Source organism: Rissa tridactyla, chromosome 8, assembly GCF_028500815.1.
Source record: "Rissa tridactyla isolate bRisTri1 chromosome 8, bRisTri1.patW.cur.20221130, whole genome shotgun sequence".
NCBI classification, from domain to species: Eukaryota; Metazoa; Chordata; class Aves; order Charadriiformes; family Laridae; genus Rissa; species Rissa tridactyla.
The window spans coordinates 50540957-50556809 of record NC_071473.1 but is presented as its reverse complement, the minus strand read 5'-3'; positions in this window follow the sequence as shown (position 1 = coordinate 50556809).

The following is a 15853-nucleotide window of genomic DNA, read 5'->3' as shown; positions in this document are numbered from 1 at the left end:
CCAGATGTCTAGATGTAGTGTCTTTTAAAAACAAAACAACAAAAAACCCAAAAACAAACCAGAAAAAGCCACTAAAAAACACTCAAAAAACCCCACCTTCCCCACCCTCCCCCCCAGCCCCCGGCAATTGCAAATATCCTTTTGAGGGAGCAGCCGGAGTCACTTTGGATATCCGCAGCCAGCGGTGACCGAGGGATTGCTTTCCTGGAGGGAAAGGGGCTCGCAGGGTGCCTGCGTGGCCACGGGCACATCGGGGACCCTCCCACCCTGTGTTTGAGTGATGAGGCAGCCAGCCGTGAGAGGGGAAAATCCAGACAAAAGCAAAATCTCACCCGCTCAGATTTTGAAGGTGAATCAAGAAAATGTGTCTGGAGGAGGGGGAAAGAAAAAAAAAATAAAAAAATCTAGTTTTATATAGGTTGTGGTGCCGTTAAGATGGAGTGGATGTAAGTTGCAGACATTCGCTGAACGAGCAAATCTCGCCTTATAAATTTGTACGACACGGCAACAGGATGGCTTAACTTATTTGCAAGAGCAGTAGAGATTTTTCACTTCCGTTGCATTAGCCTGAGTCCCAACCGGATCAGAAATAAGTAACAGAGCCTCCCGGAGATAGAAAACTAGCCAAAGAGCCATCAGTCTGCACTCAGAAATTCAGATTTTTTGCTGGCTGCTGAGAAAAAGGAAGTATTTCCCCCATTGTGTGCATCAGTTCAGGCGGGATCATCTTCTAGGATGAAAAGTTCAGGGACCGTGATGCTTGTGCCAAGGCTGCGGCGAAAGGGATGCTCAGGGGTAATTAGGCGACCGGGATTTCTGTGTGTCGGCGCGATGGAGGCTTGTCCCAGGCTGCAGCGGCGTCGTTCATGTAGGTCACCAGGCTTAACAAGGCAGAAATGGGAAACGTGTGTGAACTGTTGCGCTTGTTTGGAGAGAGAGGACTTAATTATCTAGAGGCTTTGATGAGAAAGAATTGCTAAAGGCTTTAATACCCACTGCCAGTGTCAAAGAAGTTGTTGTCCGTTGGTCGCTCTGCGGGAACTTCGTGTGCCCTGGTGTTGATGGAGCAAGCTGCCCGGAGTTCCCCTGCTTCCGTACAAGGGTAAAAGCATCTTACCTGGGCAGTAAACATCCACCAACCAAAGTGGGAGAACGCTTCGCAGCGCAGCAACCTGACTGTGTGTCAAAGCCCTTAAAACATGCGTGTAAACTCCGACTTGCAGCACTCGTCGGTCATATTCCGCTCCAAACTGCATGGCTTACCGCCGTGTAAAAAAAATCTTAATGAATTAACGCCTCACCAAAGGGACATTAACTCATATTTTACTGATCAGAAGCTAAACCACAAATCACACATAATAAAGGGTGTTCTCCCCGATTCCCAGGCTTCTGAGTTAACCTCTAGACAATGCTTTCTTTAATAACTCGGCACTGTATTGCGAAAATAAACCTGAATTTGATCACCCATGTTAAAAGCAAACAACCCAGAACCTCTTTCATGAGAAATAACAGTCTTTTGGCTAAGTTTTGTGTACCTAAGTAACGGCGCTGTAACACACTAATCATGCCCACTAGATGTATGCAGCAGTATTACGGGATGGCTAGGGATATCATTTTTTGCTTAGGCTGTCTTGCATGCTAGGGCATCAATTTAATTTTACAGTCCGCTTGATACAATTGCTTTTATAAGCAGGGATATCACTTTTCTTGTGTCCTGTTGCAAGTTTGTGCCTCAGTATAATTTTCCAGCTCCTTCCAATGCGTGCTGAAAGCAGTTGGCTTTTTCCCCATGGACTTCAGTGTATGTTGTATCAGGAATTTACTGGTTAATTGGAGAAACGGTGAGAAATTTACTAGTTAATTTGAGAAACTAGTTTGAGAATAGTAATGATCCTGCAAATGTTTTCTGGCCGCTTCATGTGTTACAGGACGTCACCCTACAGTAGCATTTTGGGCCCGTTCTTGTGCGCTGCGTAAATGAAAGCCATTTTCACAGCTGGCCTTCCCATCAGTTCTTCCTGCTGCCTAGAGATTAGATCTCCTAATCTGGTTTTATCATTTCTGTGAATCAGCCATACTGATTTAAACCACTCTGCTCTGCTAAGGCCGTGGAGCGCATCCAGTCTGAGGATGCCCTCTCAGATGTGAGCTTTGGGGCTAGCCTGACCGTGGGAGCCGTGCTCGCATCCTCTGCGGAAGTCTTTGGAGACCTGCTCTCAGATGAGAACGTTAGTTTTTCACAACCCGCTTAAGTAGAAATCAAAATGTTTTTTTGCCAAGTTTGCTGGGCTGGGAGGAAAAATCTGGAATATGCAGAACTAGGTGGAATCTCATGAGCTTCCCTGGAGAGCCCTACACCAGCATGTATGGCTGTGTAAGCCAGTGGTTGCGGTGGCAAAGCTTAATCAGCAATAAAATGAGTTCTCGTTAAGTCCATTATTGTCATAGCTGGACTGGGCTGGGGGGGTCTAACAAGTAGGAAACAACAAATGACTTTGGGTCTTGTAAGTCGGCGTGTGGAAACAGAGCCCTGCTATGTCTCACCACCATCTGAGCCGCACATGTTCAGCGAAGGCGCTTGTGATTTGGCCGTTATCTCTGTATGGGGGGAAAAGTGGAAGATAAATCTGAAGGTTTTTCCAGACGAAAGGAACTTTTCGAGTAATACTGAAAAGCGACGGCGCAGAGCCAAGCTCGGTTTTGGCCCTTATTTTGAGCTGAGTAGAAAGGAAGTGTGGCCAAGGATCAGCTGGAAAACCATTCAGCCTTCTTTGAGACTGAACAGCAGCTTTTGCTGAGAGTCTCATATGAAATACAAGCATGAGAAAAATCAAGAGAGCGATGACTTATACAGTGATTGGCAGCATGTCATGTAGGACAACCTACAAACTCACCTCCTGAAGGTTATATCATGTATGATCATGTACTCTTGATGAGGTGGAGCTATAAAAGATGAGAGGTTATAGAGGAAAAAATGATGCTCCTGATCCTTTTCACATCTCCTGACGAGCCCTTCCCTTACCTGCCAGTGTCTCAAATTCTCTTTCAGACCCCAATTCTGTTAGTGTAAGTGGAAGTAGAGGGATTAGCTCAACAAATTCACGCATCCTAACATTGGCATCCTAATATTGAGGGCTTTTTTTTTATTCGTTAAATTCCTCACTGTTTGTTGCATCTTGGTTCTCTGACCTCCAGCTCACGCTCTCTGTTTCTTCACTTGACCATACTTTCTGTGAGTCTTTATTCTCAGGTTTTTTTATAGAGTGCCCAGTCTGACTCTTTCTTTTTCTTTTTTTTTTGACTTGCCTCTCTTCTTTCCTGATCCCATTGCCCCTCTCACCTCCCTTTCCCTTCTTAGGTCTTTTTTTTTTTTTCTCCATTGCTTCCTTGCTTTACTTTCCTCTTCCCCTTCTACCTGTTTCTCTGAAGGACAGCCCCAAACTCTCCTTGCACCTTGCCTTTATCCGTTTAACTTTGCTTCCCTTTCCTCCCAATTTACTTCCCTCCTTTGATCTCTCAAATCCACAAAAAAATGAATTATAACTGTTTATTCTTACAAGTTGTTTTGTCCTTCAGCTCCTATTCCTGCTTCTTTTGAGATCATGAAGTCTTAAGTCTTTCCCTTCCCATGAAGTCTTAGTCTCACCCTCCCGCTTTCAAGGAGACTTTCTGCTGAGTGGCCTCCTACTCTGGTCCACATCCTCAGTTCCTGTGAGGAAGAGCTGGGACAGTCCTCTTTGCTGCTGAGCATCTTTTGGGGAGGACGAATGTAACTGTAAGTGCCTCTCAAAGACATATTTGGGACAAGAGGGAAAGGAAGAAGGAGAAAATGATGTGAAGCTTGGAGAAACCTTCTGGGCAGTTGGCCCATCACGCTTTTCCTAGTCCTCTTCTTCTATGTAAAGACGTGAGATGAACATAGCTTCATTGCTGAGCTAGGATGTCTTTGTTGGATATCTCACCGGATAGTTGCGATGACTCTTTGATTCATTGAGGAATTATATTAATTTCAATTGCATTCTCACCATAAATGATGGGTGCTGCTTTGCTTCCTTTCTAAAGGGATCGGAGCTGTAAGATGGGAAATGGTAGGTGGGGTTATTGGCTAATGGCTATTTTAGCAATTTTAGGCACATTGGGGCTATTGTACAGAGATTCCCCTCCGGTGGTTTAAGTGAGCTGGTTTTGCTGTGCTGTGGCTAAAAGGAAGAAACAGAAATCGGATCCATCTCATGCTTAGCTGTGCGGTGAAGTGACTCTGGATGGCCAGATCTTCATGCTGAACTGCATACAAATTTACCCATTTCTCTTGTCGTGCAGAGTGGCTGTGATATCCAGGTTGGCTTTGAATTCCACCTCTCTCTTCAGTCCGTAGTAACCAGCCCTTTACGTAGTGTCATGATGCAGGACGCGCTTGATGTACATGTGAAGTGAAGGCAATTTTTACTCTTAAGGCGGTCCTGGTGCTTCTTGAGCCTTAGTGAAGAAAGAACGTGGGGTTTTTGTTGGTGCTCACAGCTGAAAGTCCTGAGTCCTTGCTGCTTATTCTTTATTTGGAGTCTTTCCTATTTTTATGAAGGATGAGGCTGGTGACTGTAGGTTTGCTACAGGGCTGTTATGGGACTCCTGAGAAAAATCCCACAGGAACTAACCTCCAATCCCATTCCACTCCAGCGGCAAAGCAGAGGTCTTTTGGTCTGCCTTCTTTACCATAAACACCGAGCAGTGTTTATTAGGAGAGCTTTCCAAAATAAAAACCCTCCCAAACCAGAAGGCACCGCATACGCTATTTCCAGTGGCAAAAGTGAGACTTGTCACTTAATGCATGACTGGAAGGCGTTTCGGTATTCAAGATATGCAGACCTGTGGGACACGTACTTATGATTGCTTGATATTCCCCAGTTATTTTTAACTGAGGTATCATCTGATGCAAATTGCTCTTTATGAAAATGCAGAGTAGCTTGAAGTAGAGAGCTCCTAAAGTCTTGGTTCAGGCAGCATTTTACCGACCTTTGCAATTCAGAAAAACCTCAGGGTCTGTCTCAGAGAAATTGGAGATGTAAACATCTGCTAGGCTGCCTTTTGCGTCCTGCGGGGAGTTTGTGTGCTTTTTTAGAGCACCTAACGCAGAGGGGATTTGAGCCGTTGCTTGGGATCCCTCGGCGCTATGGCACAGCGGCTGGCTAATAAGGAGACATTATTCCCTGTAATGTAACGCTGCTACTATTTCAAGTATTTTGTTCAAGTTCTTTAATGTCTCCTTGCGATCATCCCCTCCTGCGTTTTTAATTATCAGCGTTTTAAATGAAGAAATGCTGACTTGTGAAAGATTAGATAGGGAACCACTCAACATCAAGAAGCTCTTTGCTCGGGGGCGGGGTGGGGGGGGGCTTTGAACGAGGCTGTTGTATTGATTTGTTAAACGAGAGCCTGTGTTTTATCAGCCACGCATATGTCAAATGGCATCGGGCACAACAAATATACTTACAGCTTCTAACGGGAAAAGAGACCCCATCCAGTGCCGGCTGGTTGATGTGAGCCAACGAAAAGAGCGAGTCTTTTTTTTTTTTTTTTTTTTTTTGGAAATGGGGAATGATGGAGTAGGTCTATGAGGGAAAAGATTCAGCTCATTCCAAAAGCGAGGCGAGCTGGTTTGCTCCTGATGCACAGTGATTCATGAGCTGTCACGCAGCAGAGGCAAATCCAGCCTGGCTCTGACAACGTGCGTGACCGGAGCGGTCTGCCAACGCAGCGGTGCCACCAGGCAGGGTGACACAAAAAGGACCAGGAGGGGAAGCTGGACTGCAGGTCCAGGAGGGGTCAGCCCCTTGCATCACTGCGTAGCAGCGGCAGCAGGGACAAATCAAATGAGCTGAGGCTGCTGGCATGGGCTGACGTGGGCGTCATTCAGTGCTGGCTCCCGCGTGGCCTCAGCCAGCACCCAAGGGAGAGAGGGCATCGCTTAGGCGTCTGCAGGCTGCCTTGGGACCATGCTCAAAGGGAGAGGTAAGTCTGGAGGGTAGCTCTAACAACCTTAAGCTCTTCTCCCGTGCCCTCAGGCTGGGGATTTCATCCATGCCCTTTGGAGACCGTGTTTACATTCAGATATAGCTGGTGAGACTGGCTCTGTCCTTGCCCTGTTATTCTCCTGCCCAGCATGGCTGTACAGCCCCACTGCTCAGAGTGCAAAGGGCAGCAAGCTGTGGTGTTTCTTTCTGACAGGTTTTGCTTCATTTTGTCATAAAATAACACCTAATGAATTTAAGCCAACCTTTACTATGACAGGTCTAAACCAAAACGAAGTCCCGCTACCGTTCCGTACAGGTTCACCTTATGTTAAACTTTGGCAGTTGTCCCAAGCGCAGGCTCTGCTGTTCCTGATGTGTTCAATGAAGTTGGGCAACATCTACCAGCGTCTCCAGCTGGGCGGGAGCTCTGTTATCCCTCAGATGGGGGCTTATAAGAAAGAGGGGGAAGGACTTTTTGGCAGGGGCTATAGTGACAGGACAAGGAGTAATGGTTTAAACTAAAAGAGGGTACGTTCAGACTGGATAGAAGGAAGAAATCTTTTACGGTGACGGTAGTAAAACGCTGGCCCAGGTTGCCCAGAGAGGTGGTAGATGCCCCATCCCTGGAAATATTCCAGGTCTGGTTGGACAGGGTTCTGAGCAACCTGATCTAGTTGAAGATGTCCCTGCTCATTGCGGGGGTGTTGGACTAGATGGCCTTTAGATGTTGCTTCTGAACTAAGCTATTCTATGATAGCCATGCATTTTTGGGCCACGTTTAACTTCTTTCTGTCCTGCAGAATAGCAGTGGTGAAACGAGGGAGGAAAGGGTACGCATGGGACTATTTGTAGTATGTTGAAGAAGTCGGGTAGAGCGTAAATAGCATCTTTGATCAAACTTTGAGCTCAGGAAGCCCAACGCAACACCCTCCTCTGGGTGGAAGGATGTGGCAGCCCCCTGCCTTGTGTCCTGCTGGCTGTTTGTCCATGCAGCACACTCTCCAGCTATTCTTTCTCGCCTCAGGCCGGGGGTAATGGCAGTTGTTTCGCAGGCAGCACCATCCAATGGGTTTTCTTAAACACACGGCAGGGATGGGCCTCATCTGACTAAGATCAGTTGAGTAGGTATGTTCTTCCCACATTAAAGCCAATTAACTTTGGATGGGTATGAGTGAGAGCAACATTTAGCCCAGTTTGTCTTCTCTGTGAATGGGTTCATGTTGGCTGGGTTTGAGCCTCCCGTCTTTCCTCGAGGCAGAGGTTCCCGTACGCATGAAGGCCGGGCTTACACGGAGCCATTAGAGCAGGGGAAGGGCTTTGATCTCAAAATTGCACCATTTGAAATGGCAGATGAAAAAGGGGAATTAATAAAACAGCAAGCGAGCCTGCAAGTGAGTCATTTTAGCTTCTCCCAGAGCAGGCGCGGTCCCAGCGCCTCTGAAGTGGGAGCACGACTCCAGCAGGAGCCACGCATTACCCCCAGGGTACTGGGTGCCATGCTCCTCATGGCCTTGCTGCAGCAGGAGCAAGGACACGCCGCCTTTGGGAGGGGGAGATGCCAGCGGAGGCAGAGGAAAGCAGGATTAGCTGCGGATGGGAGCGCGGCACGGCTCTCGGAGAGCGGTGGCCGTGGGCAGCTGGGAGCCAGAGCAGGAGGCTTTGGAGGAGCAGCTCTGCACAGACTCCCCCGCTTTCGCCCCAAGCCGGGTGCGTGCTGTAGAGCCGCTTCACCGTGGCGCGGTGCCCAGGCAAATTCGGCTCGCTTCGCGCTGCAACCCCGCTCTGCAGCTTCCAAACCAGACCTGACTTGCACCCTGCCAGCTCCGAGCGGGAGCAGAGCAGCCGGAGCCTGACGAATAGACGTGCCCTGAGGATATGTCTGCATTGCAGTGCGGAGGTGAGACCTGGGCTGGGTGAGACAGACCTGAGCTAGCCTCCTGGGAGCCGTGGGGCTCTGGGGGCAGGTGGGGTGTGTGTCCCTGGGCTCTGGGAAGGGGGTGTGGAGGAGGAGGGAGGTTTCCAGCCTCAGTGAGTCTCGTGATACTTTTGGGGACTGAGACTGGGTGGTGGAAAGACCTTATGGGCTGGTGGGATGGCTGTTCCCTAGAGATCACGCAGGGAAATCATGACCAGCAGCACTGGGAAGTGGAAAAAGTGGTACCGCTGGAGTTTGGGTAAAATACATCGCCATCTTCCTTAGGATACACGAATCTTGGTGTTTGACTGAGGATCCTCAGCCCCGTACCCGGGCACTGGGACAAGCCCCAACCCTTCAATTGGGTGGTTCATCTCTTGGTGACCAAAACCATCCGTGCAGGGTGTGCGAGGAGACAAGGGGTGCGGCATTCACTGGGTGCCCAGCTGTGGGGCAGGGGTGCATGGGCATGTGTGGTGGGCCAATTCAAGCACCTGTGGCTGCAGGTTGTGCTAAATGCTCTCAGCTCCGTAGGCATGAGGACATATAGCAAGAAAGGAGTAAACACAGTAGAAACAAGTAAAACTAGCTTCTGGTGAGAAGAATGCAAAGAGGTTGGTTGAAAGAAGTTGCAATGCATATGAAATTTTAGGGTTACTTTTCCTTTTGCATTCCTTATATTCTGGTTGCAAGTCATATTTCTGTATTTCTTAAGTGCCAGGCTCTTTTCTACCTGTTTTCCTTCTACCCGCTCTGCACCTCATGTAATCCATAAGGAAAGTTCTCGTGTTTGAATTCACCATGTTGGCTCATGAAAATCTACCCAAGCTTTCCCTCAAAAGCAGGAGGACAGCCCTGCATGGGGATCCATGCTGCCCACTGAAGAGGTGGCTGTCTCCTTATGAGCCATTTTGGTTCACTTTACAGTCAAAAGACGAGAAACAGGCACTTCCCACCTTTTGGTAGCCCTCTCATAAATCTGGTAGCCTGGCACTTCAAGGAAACATTTTCTTTCCACTGGTTGGAAAAAGATTTTTAGATGGCTCCAGCAGATGTTGTCCTCTGAAGGAGCCCCACATCCTGAGTCTGCACGGCTGTATCTTTGCTTATTCCTGAGATTATACAGTATTACAGAGACAATAAAAAAGAGGTAGAGACGGAAATGGTCAGAAGAAGCTTTATCAACCCAAATCACAGGTGGTTTTCAGCAAGGTCTTGGGAAATACGGTCTGCTGTGAGCAAGCAGCTTAAAGCCAGAAGGGTGGCCACAGCCCCTGGAAGAGGAGCGGAGGAGATCTCCCTCCCCAGCAGCTCCTGGCCCCGGCGAGGCTCCTCCGCTCTCGGCACTGAGCACTAGATGGCATCCAAGGGGGGAATTTGCGTTTCCAAATCCAGTCCTGGGCTCTGAAATGATAATTGCAACTGGATCCAAAAATGAAAATCCCATCTGGATGGGGGCGGGAAAAAACCCAAAGGGCCAAGAAGGTGGACTTTTTCCAGCTCCTGCTGCCATCCCGTTGGGGTACAGCTTGCCCCAAGGTCTGCTCCACCGTCTCAGCTGAGTGCTGGGCCACAGGGGCAGGAAAATAGCGCAAAGGGATGAAGAGCAAAGGCATCGCGCACAAGTTGAGGTGTATTAAAGCCTGTGTGGCTGCGTTCACCCACATCCTCTCCTTTTTCCCTGAACGCCGCCGGCCTCGTGGGTGTTTGGATGCGCAGCACGCTGCATACGTTGCTGCCTGTTCACGTGCCATCCCTTCGTGTCCCCTAAGGTGTGCAGCCTGGGGACAACTACAAGTGACTGGAAATGCAGCTGCTCTGAGCTGGAAAGCATTTCCTAATGAGGGAATTACCTTTGCTTCATCCACCTTGTTTTCTAAATAAGCCAAGCTGTCCCTAGGTCATTAATGGTCTCTGGAAGAAAGCAGAAACACCAGAAGAGATGGCTCTTGTTCAGGTGATTTTTTTTTTTAATGTTTTTTTTTCTCCTCTTTACCTTGAAGGTCTCTTTTTGCTGGCGTGGGATGAGGAGGGGGGAGTGTTCAGCATCTCTCCCTATCCCATGTCTGTGCCCTCCTGGGATGGGGGCGTTCAACTTCAGCCCCAGGCAGGGTTAGACCCCCAGCATGGGTATCAAAATATTTGCTTTTATCTCCTCTCAAATAAGCAGTGACCATGAACGAGCTCCTCGGGAGATGTAGCCGCGCTTGGCGCCGTGGCTCAGCCCCAGTTTGGTACGTGGGGCCAGGAGCCAGCACCCAAGCTGGGGCTCGAAGCGGGTGATGTGTACGGCACGGAGGTGCGCGCAAAGGCACGAGGAGCCAGATGGGATGCCAAAAATGAGTAAGTGGCTGTGGGTGGCTGCCTGGGGCTGCAGGAGCCATGGGAGGGACACGATGCTCCCTCCCTGCCTTGTTTGCATGCTGCAGGTGACCTTGAGTTTAACAACTTAATGAGCGCTGTGCAATTACCGGCGTCGTTTGCATGTGCCCTGTCCCTGCTTAGGAGGATACCGAGTTCCAGGTCCCGGTGCGTGCTGGAGGTGACTTTCCTGAGCCTTTTCTCTCTCTCTCTAGATGAGCAAAGGGGTCTCGAGGCTGGAACATCCCCTCCGGCACCGCACGGGCTGCCCGCGGAGCCCCGCTGCCCTGCCCGCGCAGGCAGCCCGCAGCAGGCAGGAGCTGCCCTGACCTTATCAGAGAGCAAGTATCTGCAGCACCCCGCCTCGCCGCCCCCGCAGCCCCGCCAGGGAGAAAGGATGGGGGCAGGCGCTCGACTTCCCTGCTTGCTCAATCACAGGCATTCACTCCTGGCCGTAAATTTGTCTTTGCGGTTTGCGTGACAGGCGGGGAAGGAGCTCTCGGGGTTCGATGGTTGCTTCACTGCCTGGAGGTCCGGCACCAAAATGGGCTGGGTCTCATCACCACCCAGAAACCATTTTCCCTCTGAAACATGCTCTTTTTTTTTTTTCCTTTTCTCTCTGGTGTTTTTCTGGTCTGACTACAGCTTCAGGCAGGGATGCAGGAGAGCTTTATGGAGGTTTGGTTGGAGTTTGAAACAGCTTTCTTCCCAAAAGTGTATGTACTTACAAGAAATAGCTTCAACCCAAGCCCTGGGTAGCCCAGCGTTACTACAGACGGCTGTTTGTGTGCCCGTTTCTTTTACCTGCAATTATGGGGAAATTGCCATCGTGTAAGCAGCAGGCTGTATGAATAGCTTTATTATTTATTATTATTAGACCTAGATGTGTGTTTTTCTTGCGATCATATCTGCACAAGAAGGCACAGTAATAATAGCCTTTTGGACTGGCCAGGTTTAATTTCAATGGACTGTAAAACTTCTGAAGCAAGGTGCTGTTTATTGCTTTTTTTTTTTTTCTTTTTAAAAAAATCAATGGTATTGAGCGGACAGACGCAGCAGAGAGACCTCTGCGTTGCCCAGGCTGAGTTCTTGTAAGGGCAGGCGGTCATGTTGTACTCGCTCTCCTTGCCTGGCATCGGCGAGAGGGTCTCTCATTACAGCCCGGTACCGAGCTATTTCAGGAAGCAGGATTCCCCTTTTACGGAATTATTTTTCATGTAAGTTTAAGTACTGAGCTCATTTGCACTTTTTTTTTTCTGTTTTGGTCTGTTCTACCTCTTGCCTTTAGGTAGGGTGTGTAATACAGAGAGCACCAGCTTCTCCACTTCCAACAGCAGGGCGCTGTCTCAGTGTGGGAAAACGTGACCAAGAATGGGTCAAGAAATAGGAAAATAACATGTTTTCTCTTTGAGGACCATTATCAGGAGCTTTTCATCAAAGTCCAGTAGGAAAGAGTAAAATCAAGGCTGGGTTCCTTAACGCACATTGTGACCTACGGGTATTTTTGGGGCTGATTATCGGGCGCTTGAGCCCATGTGGACACAGAGCCGCCCAGGTTGGCACCTCTGGAAAGAAGAGGAAAACAAAACCGAATCGAAACGGCGCCTTCTCAGACCTGTGCGATTTGTGCTCTTGGCGTTGGGTTCGTCACCCCAAAAGTCACCCCACGGTTGGAATTTTCCTTCGCTTTCCGAGCAGCTGGCGGTGGCTTCGCTGAGAGCAGAGGGGCTGTAAACGTGGGTGTGTGGCTGGGGAAAGGCGGGCAGCAGAGGACAGCTAAAACGAGAACTCAAAATGCATCACTTTGCGGGGTTGTTTTTTTTTTCCTTTCGTTCTTGAATCTTGATATTTCAAAACAATCCCGAGGTTTTGAAACAGAAGGGTTTTGCTATTTACTGTTTGGGGTTGGCAGTACCGCGTAAGGGAGATAAAGGGGCCCGTGACGGAGCGCATGAGCTATTTGTGATCTGTTGTGCAACAGCTGTCAGTGAACCTGTCTCTTTGTGTGTTTAAAGTGTATTTCCTGACATTTACTGGCAATTTTAAAGGGATTGCTATTTCATAATCCCTGGTTCAGGGCAAACTTGCAGATTTTGAAGATCGGAAGAGCCCGTTAATGCCACGGTCTGAGTCTCTGGATAGCTCAAGCCACCGAACTTCATCCTCTCCTGTATCGAGCCCAATACTTTGTGTTCAGCTACAGCGTGCCTTCTATAAAAGCATGATATGAAGGTGGAAAGATCAACCACTAACCCACTGATTTGTTCCAAGATCCAATCATTATCGCTATTTAAAATGAAACGGGTAATTTACTTCTCACTTTTCTTCGGCTGCCTTTGGCTAGAAGAAGAATTTATGCCCAAACATTCGTATAAAAGCAAATATTTTTTATTTTTTTTTTAGCCTTTTCAAAATAAAGCAAAAGACAGGCTAGATACGTATTGCACTGAATCTGCATGGCTTTACAGAGAAAATAGCATCCTTCTAGTGGTTTGATGCAGTGGTTTGCAGGGCAGCTCGCATGCATTTGTAGAGTCATTTGGGCTGTATTAAGGTCAATATCATAACTCAGACATCGTTTCTTTCAGTGACTTTTCTTCGTCATAGGCAATTCTTCAGCCTTTTGAAATCCAATGTCCCAAGCAAAATTAAACTGGCACAGAAAAGCGAAGCGGGAAGGGAGGGTTGTGCGCTTAAGGGGAAAAACAAAAGGCATTTAACTGGAAATTTGTGTGTGACCAATGGGAGTGGGCCTGGCTTTGACCCCTTCTGGCTATTAAAAGGCTATATTGCAAGATAATTTGGGAAAATATTGCAGCTAAACAGAGGGTGTGAACCAAATGGTTCATACCGAGTCAGTAATTTAAGTGCTGCAGTTTTGTAATGTGCTACTAACCCAAACCGTGGATCCCACCACTCCTGAGTTTTGGGGCCTGGCTCTTATCACAGTAGCAAACCGCCTGTGTGAAAGCAGACAAACAAGGGAGAAAAGCCTTTCCAGAGCTATAAACCCATCTTCTGTTGTAAGGAGCCGGATCGTTTTTGGCAAGACTCTCAAAGAAAACGGCATCGAGATCCTCCCGATGAATAGGAACGTTAATATATTAGGTATGTATTATGTAAATCCATACTTCAGTGGAGCGCTAGATCAGATAAAAGGGAGCAAAGAGCAGGCTGTGAAGGCTGTTGGTGAGATTTCTCTGGGGGTGCTGTGCCCCTTGAAGGCTGGGTGCAGGACTTGCAGCCCATGGGGACGTTGAGGTCCTGCAGCCTCCTCCTGCTCCTGTGCTGCTCGAGGGGCTGCTGCAGCATCACCATCTCAGTTTCGGAGATGGAGGTTGTGGAACAACCTTGCTCAGGCCACGGCACTGCAGCCTTATCCCTGAAAAACCTCTTTTCTCCCCTTTTTTGTTGCGAGGGGTTCCTTTGCAGCTTCAGTACAGGTGGAGGAAAGCTCCTCCATGGTAGAACTGGGCTGCGCGGTCCCTCTGCTCCCCCCTGGGCATTGCATGACACGGAGGGATGGCCGCAAACCCAATTTGTGTGCTGAAGCAAATAACTGGGGAGGGGCCAGCTTGGCCCTTGCAAACACATTTTGAGTACTTCAGGATCGCTGACAATGAATTATCGAGATAGAGACTTGAGAGCAGATAAGGCCGGGGACTTGTGCATTGTATACAAATACACGGCCTGACCCTCGCATCTCATGTGAGGTGGCAGCGGGAGGGATGTTGGAGCTCTTCCCTGGTGCATAGAATCACAGAATGGTTCGGGTTGGAAGGGACCTTGAAGATCATCTAGTTCCACCCCCCTACCCTGGGCAGGGACACCTCCCACCAGACCAGGCTGCTCCAAGCCCCATCCTGCCTGGCCTCGAACACCTCCAGGGATGGGGCAGCCACAGCTTCTCTGGGCATCCACAACTTCTCTGGGCATCTCCATTTCCATGTCGTATAACTGTGCAAGACAGGATTGACAGAGGGGACCCCCACGTGTTGTGCCACGTGCTTCACTTTTTCCTTTGTGCTGCTTCATCTCTTGCCAAGCCCCCACCCTTGCCTCATATATATTTTCCTTAAGTTGCATTCCAGAAGCCTCTCCCCGCTCCCCCATTTAGGCACCCGGACCCCTCCAGTACCGACCCATCAGAGCAACGTCTTGGCTCGTGTTCAGAAGATGCAAGCCCACCCTTTCCGCCTTCAAGATGCTGCCCCAGGGTGTCGGTGGCCAGCCACGCACCTACCCCATCGTTACCCGTCGTCAGGGGCTTCACACTTTGTAGGCGATGCCAAAAGCTATCGGGCGGCCCATGAAATGGTTTGGTCTAGACATGGAAAAAGATTTTTTTTTTTTTGGTGGTTCGTTCCCCCCCACCCCGTCCCCCGACTTTTCATTTGGATGCTGAGCACTTTCAACCAGGCTATTGAGATGGTTCGCAAAACCAATTCAGGCTGAAAAAATTTAGGTGTACCTGTTTACATTATAAACCACAAATGTTTGTATCCTGCAACAAACATCTGGGAAGTGTCCAGACCAGACATTACAAATGTGTTAACTACCCCGAGTTAACCGGTAATCAGTTCGGGGCTAAAAACTCGAGTGTGGACCTTTCCTCTGAGACTGCTGTTTATAACGGGGCTTTCATTTAGATCCTGACCTAGAAGCGTAATTAAACCATGGCACATTCTTGACTTTCAAACAAACTTCTGGGAGCTCGCCAGCGCAGAGCACAGACTCGGATTTTACCGAGGTTTGAACGAGCGGCCATGTACCACCTCTTTCATTAACTGTTGTTGACGGTGAAAATGCCTGCCCGGTAGAAATTGTGAATTATACAGACAGCCCTTTAAGGCTCTGCTAATAAACACATGAAAGGATTTGAGGGAACTATATGAAAATACTGGTCTATTGAAATCCTTTTTAACGTCACCAGTTGGGGAGAAGGTGTATTATTCAGGGCTGGAATTTCTAATAATTAACGTGCGTCTTTTGTAGTTAAGGCGCTGGTTTTGATTTTTTTGCAATCCGAATTTGCTCCGATTTCTCCATCAGTACTGGGCTGTATCACCAGGCGATGGGAAACCATGGCCATGGTTGGAACTGCTTTGATGGAGCTAAGGGTTTTGGTTTTTTTCCGAGCAAATGCTAAGGAAGGGCAGTAGATGGTGCTGTTATTCTCTTTTTTGAGGACAGGGACGGCAGACTGAAGACAGAAGCACGACTAAGACTATACACAAGGTGTTACCAGTCCCCAATGCCCCCAAATCATAAATCGGGTTCCTTCGAATCGTGGGATTTGGCCTTCAGAAAATCTTCAGATTAAATCAAAAGGCGTCTTTTTCTACAGCTTGTGTGTTTTGATCTTTCAGATGAGATTTGGAGGTCACACTTTCGAGCTTTTTGTCATAATCATGTCATTTGAAATTTATCTTATTTTTTTTTTTTTTTGGTCTTTGCAATAATGCGAAGTGGAATCCTCTAATCATGTCAGGAGCCAGCAAGATTTAGGGGAACTAAATTAAATTAAGGAGAAACACCAGGATTGTGAAACTTGGCAGTGGTCCAGAAG